The 5,774-nt window shown below is 35.2% G+C and overlaps 1 long non-coding RNA gene across 1 annotated transcript in view; it reads right to left on the bottom strand.

Moving 5' to 3' along the window:
- Nucleotides 1-187: 187 nt before the first annotated feature.
- The window catches only part of LOC117120489, a 13,059-nt gene continuing 7,472 nt past the window's right edge, over nucleotides 188-5,774 (bottom strand). Inside the window, exon 5 of the long non-coding RNA XR_004447367.1 lies at nucleotides 188-405. This is a non-coding gene — a long non-coding RNA (uncharacterized LOC117120489). The remainder of the gene's footprint in view (nucleotides 406-5,774) is intronic.

The raw sequence follows: 5,774 nt of genomic DNA on the forward strand, positions 1-5,774 counted from the left end.
GAAGGCACTCTGGGCGTTCCATACGTATGGAACGCCCACAGTGCCTTCTGTGGCTCATATACATAGAGCTTATTATATCTCTATGCTCATATAGCATTCGGCTGCGCATTTACCATTCGGCAACCCATTGCATTCGGCGCATTTGTTATGCGCCGGCGACTTTTTCATTCGGCGGCGACTATGTATTCGGCGCATTTGTTATGCGGCGCCGACTTTTTCATTCGGCGGCGACCCTAGCATTTGGCGACTACATCATTCGGCCACTTTAGCATTCGGCGACTGAAGCTATACATCATTCGGCGACTTTAGAATTCGACGACTATAGGACTGTATCAATTGGCGACCATCCAATAGAGGTATATTTGGTATACCAAAACGGACTTCGGTCAAGTTCCAACTCCAGAGCTATAATAAATAATATGATGAAAATTACATAGAATTACATTGGAATACAAAGCAATATTTTTATACATAAATTTACTTTACCATGTTATATGTAATTGGAGAATTTCAGAATTTTATCAATGTAGAAAAAAACACAATATTCCTGGACCAAACGAGACTATGACTTCCGGAAACATTTTTGGAAGCTAGGGAGCCCATGATGGGAAGATACTAAACTTATTACATCCGATCGGTACTTTGATAAGAAAGCTTTTGTAAGAAGAAATACACAATGGGAAAAATTAAGTCGTCTAAAAGTAAAAAGCAGTCCATTACAAAATCTCATAAACGGCTTATATTAATTAATATTGAAGAAGACTACTTTATCACTGTGTCCCACTATACCGTAGCCAATTTGGCAACCATTGGACACAATGAAAAAGAACAGGATTATCTTGAAAAATAATAACAAAATATTTATAATTTATCACTGTGTCCCACACAATATTTACTATTACTAGCCAAATATAAACAGTCCCTCCCTCATCAATAAAAACAAAAGCGCAATAACGAATTGTTCTGATTTATAAAAAAAAACACCGCCCTCCCTCATCGTTTTTTTTAAAGAGTGATAATCTAATAACGTTTTCTATGTGCTCTTAACAGCCATTGAACACAATGAAAAAGAAAAGGATTAACTTAGAAAATATTAAAGAAGACAGTTGTACTTTATCACTGTGTCCCACTATAGCCAATTTGGCAACCATTGGACACAATGAAAAATAATAGGATTATCTTGGAAAATATTAAACAAGATATTTATAGTTTATCACTGTATCCCACTATAGCCAATTTAGGGCACATAGGAAAAATTATTAGATCACTATTTTTTTTTTAAGTGAATAGGGCGGGCCTTTTTATTTCTTTTTTTTTAAATCGGAACAACTGATTTTTTGTAATAGATAAGGGAGGGACTGTTTTTATTTGGCAAGAATATTATAAATATTATATATATATTTTTTATATATTTTATAAAACTGGTTTAATTTCCAATCACAAAATTTCATTGTTTTTTATGCTGTTGACAAAATGATGCGGCCAAGAAAAAGAAACACTTTTTAAAATTTCCGCATCAATAATTGCTAATTTTTTTGACGCGGGCTGGAGTGATGGTCTAATAATTTTTTTCTATGTGTTTCTATGGGTAACTTAGAAAATATTAAACAAGATATTTAGTTTATCACTGTGTCCCACCAATTTGGTATGGTAACCATTGGACACTATGGAAAAGGATTAACTCAGAAAATATTAAAGTCATTTATAGTTTATGACATTTTCGTAGTTTTTATCTTTTTATTACTACTTTCATTGATAAATTAGAATGTAATGGACGGTTAGTTAGAAAATGTATCTGGCCTCTAGTATATTTCTAAATTGTCTATTTAATTCGGAAATATGGTGCGGTACGTTAAGTAATGTGGTTGTTTCTCAATTCTCGATTTGTAAATTGTATGGGCATAATTATGATAATGATAGGAATGATAGGAGCACTGTATGATCAATGTGCGCCAAAAATAAATAGATGATCAACATAAAAAGTATGATGCCGTTATTTGTACAATACTGCTATTGTTTCTAAAATTTGGTGGAGTAATGTAGTTGATGTGGTTATCACTGGAAAGTTATTGATCTATTGGTAAATTCTATAATCTGGTTTTTGTACGCATATAGACATTTATAGTTGGGGACCAGGGGGCGAAGTCCCAGAAGCTCAGAGAGGGACTTTTACAGATGGAGAGTGTAGCTGGACTACGGTACCACCTCAGCCCCACCATGGTTGGGGCTGAGGTAAGAAAATTAATGATTATGAATTAATTTGAATTTGAATATAATTTTAATTTTTCTCCACTTTTAAATTTCGAAAAAAAAAAAAAAATAGTGATGGTGGGCCGGCTGGGCCCCTTGAATCTGCCACTGAAATACTCATCATAAAAAGTTTTCAAAATTATCCTTTTTAGTCATAATTATGCCCGCTTATATATTTCGTGCAAACTAACATTCATAAAAATAATGATTTATTATCTACTGATTAGCTTGTAACGTATTCAAAATTCGAACTATGACAAACAAATAAGATAAACTTACAACAGTCATTAATTTAGTCTTTTTTTAAAATCAATCAAGAGGTTTTTACTTTTTCCTCTTTTTGAATTTCACTTTTGTGTAAGTAATATTGCGATAAATTATTGTGAGTGGAAATAATACAGTCTAATTTACGATCAAACAGGACTAGGGAGATAGGGAGCACACAAAACATTAGTTTGCATTTTGATTTCACAAACATAAAGGTGATTTACTTAATTTATCATTATCAGTGGCTGCTCCAGGAAAGCAAATTAGAGTGGGGACAGGGAGGGACATGCACGTTGGAAAAGTAGATCACCTAACCCCCACCATGATTGGGGTTGAGGAAAGAAAATTTATGATTATGACACCTCTAGATTGCCGGAAATGGCACTCTCAGACCTAAATTCTAATTCTAATTTTCCTTTGTTTTTTTTCCCTTTTATAAAAATAATTTTGAAAAAATTAGGGTCGGCTCGGCCCACTTGAATCTGCCACTGATTATTATGGCATTGCGAGACTGCATCAACGTAACACTGGAGTTTGTAAACTTTTGGTAGGCTTATCATTAATTTTAATCGAAATAGGTGGACATCATATCTGTGAAATTAGAAAAAAAAAACAGTAATCCTATGTATGTAGATAATATTAAACACTAGTATATACGTACAGGTCATAATTATATACAGAAAGAATAAATCGTTTATATTAGAAATCGTGCACTTTTGAGTTTGTAAAAATATTGGCCTAATATGGATACATGCTTCCAATTTCAACAACGTTCAGTACATTGTTTTCACAATAAATTTAGCCTCTGATAGTCGTATCACCCATAAAATCGATCTAGTGGGTTTCTGAGATGGCTACAAATTGTTCAAACAGTTGCGTTTTTACTTGGTTTTGGTCCGGAAAATACGTACCACACTTAGAAAAGTGAACAGACAAAATTCATGAGTCATGCGTAATTGCTATTCTTTCCATTCGCTTTTAAAAGTGGGGTTTTAATTATAGAAAATTGGTGAAAAGTGGGAGGGGGGACAATCGATATGATGTCCCCCCCCCCACTTTAAAAAGTGGAGGGTCGCGTCCCCCCTGTCCCCACCAATCGACGCCCATGACACTGTGTTTTTAGCATTGTTTTAAAGTATATAATAACCTATCAGATATTTACATGAACAACAAAATTAATGGAAATATATATTTTGTCTTAACTATTGTTTTCAGCAAAGTGGCGTATCCATAATTTAAAGAACGGTGTGCTGATGTAATGAGAGTCCACATCACGTCAGTGCCATCGTGGTTGGCAGTGACGCAAAAATTTCAGTATTTTATACCACTGGGGATGCCCCAAAATAGAACTTACATTACCTATTAAATAATAATGTTTTTGACGAATTGAGTAAAAAAAAACCCTAATTAATTAATTAGGTACGCGAAAAAGAAGTTTAAGTACTGACTATTCTAAAAACTACCATATTCAACTGAGCCCCACTATGGTTGGGGCTCAGGTGAGAACATTTTGAGAAGTTGAGACTCGTTAGATGCACAAAAAAGCACTTGAATAGTACAAAATTTACGATATCTACCTAAGCCCCACAATGGTTTTGGGGCGCAGATGAGTCAATTGCAAGAATTTGAGACTTTATAGATGCCCCAAAACAACACTCGGACACTTAAAATTTATGAAAAAAAATTCCAATCCATCTATCACAGCCCACCATGGTTAAGGCTGAGGTAAAGCAATTGTAAGAATTACAGACTTTTAGATGCCGGAAAATGGCACTTTAATACATAAAAACAACAAAAATTACCGTACTATATCCACATATATATCCGCTGAGGTGAGAAAATGTTAAAAATTGGGGAATTTTGATGCCGGAAAATGGCAATTTCATACATAAAAACTAGGAAAATAACTATATCCACCTGCGTCCCCTCATGTTTGAGGCTGCATGAGAAAAAAGAGAATGGCACTTAAAAACTTAAAATGTATGTTGGTTATTTTTTAACATTTGAAAAGGGGATGTCACCGGGACGCAACTGCCAAAAAAAAAAAAAAAACTGTTTTTGGCAGCGAAGGGACGCTACCAATAAACAATCAACAAACTACCGGTTTCTGGGTTGGGATTTCCAAGTACTACATGGCTCAACTATTTTTTAATTTAGGGTTAATTGGTAAAAATCGCACACACATCATACGACGTCACTGACAACGCCGGGGACGGCAACTCGATTTTGAGATTAATTTTCCGAATAAAGTTATACTAAATAACTTCTAATGACGAACTATTGTCTTAATTATCTTTGTTGGTCATTCAACTGTCATTTTATCTATTTTTTCGGTGATATTACCATTCTCAATAATCTATAAAACACCCACATAACAACGTCACGTTAGATCGATCGGTGGGGACGCCGTGGTGACGCTGGCAGGGCCAATTTTCATCGGAAGGTATCAAGATGATAAACAGTTTTATTGGACTAATTCTTGCTTATGTTAACCACATGCTTATCTAAGATTATACTGACAGTGGTTTCAAATCAGGTTCAAGTAGTTAAAAATAGCGCCCCTCAACAAATCATCGATCCCCTCCCCCCACTTCACCTTCGCCCCTCCCTCATCATCCCCCATTTCAAGACATCTAGATACGCCACTGACTTACATAGCCAGATGAATGAAAATACTCAATCAATGTGCCACCAAATCGAAACCAACCTTCACCATGCCCTCACGATGTCACTGGGGACGCAACTGCCAAAAAAACTATTTTTGGCAGCAAAGGACGCTCTATAAACAATCAACAAACTACAGGGTTTCTAGGTTGATTTCCAAGGTACTACATGGCTCAACTATTTTTTATTCAGGGGTTAATTGGTAAAAATAGCACACAAATCATACGGCGTCACTGACAACGCCGGGGACGGCAACTCGATTTTGAGATTAATTTTCCCAATAAAGTTATACTAAATAACTTCTAATAACGAACTACTGTCTTCAGTTGTCTTTGTTGGTCATTTAACTGTAATTTTATCTATTTTTTTTGGTGATATTATCATTCTCAATAATCTATAAAACACCCACATAAAAACGTCACGTTAGATCGATCGGTGGGGACGCCATGGTGACGCTGGCAGGGTCAATTTTCGTCGGAAGGTATCAAGATGATAAACAGTTTCATTGGACTAAATTCTTGCTTATGTTAACCACACGCTTACCTAAGATTATACTAACTCTGGTTTCAAATCACGGTCAAGTAGTTAAAAAT

This window comes from Anneissia japonica, unplaced genomic scaffold (genome assembly GCF_011630105.1).
Source record: "Anneissia japonica isolate Jap-2015-1 unplaced genomic scaffold, ASM1163010v1 scaffold250_len512249_cov173, whole genome shotgun sequence".
In the NCBI taxonomy this organism is placed as follows: domain Eukaryota; kingdom Metazoa; phylum Echinodermata; class Crinoidea; order Comatulida; family Comatulidae; genus Anneissia; species Anneissia japonica.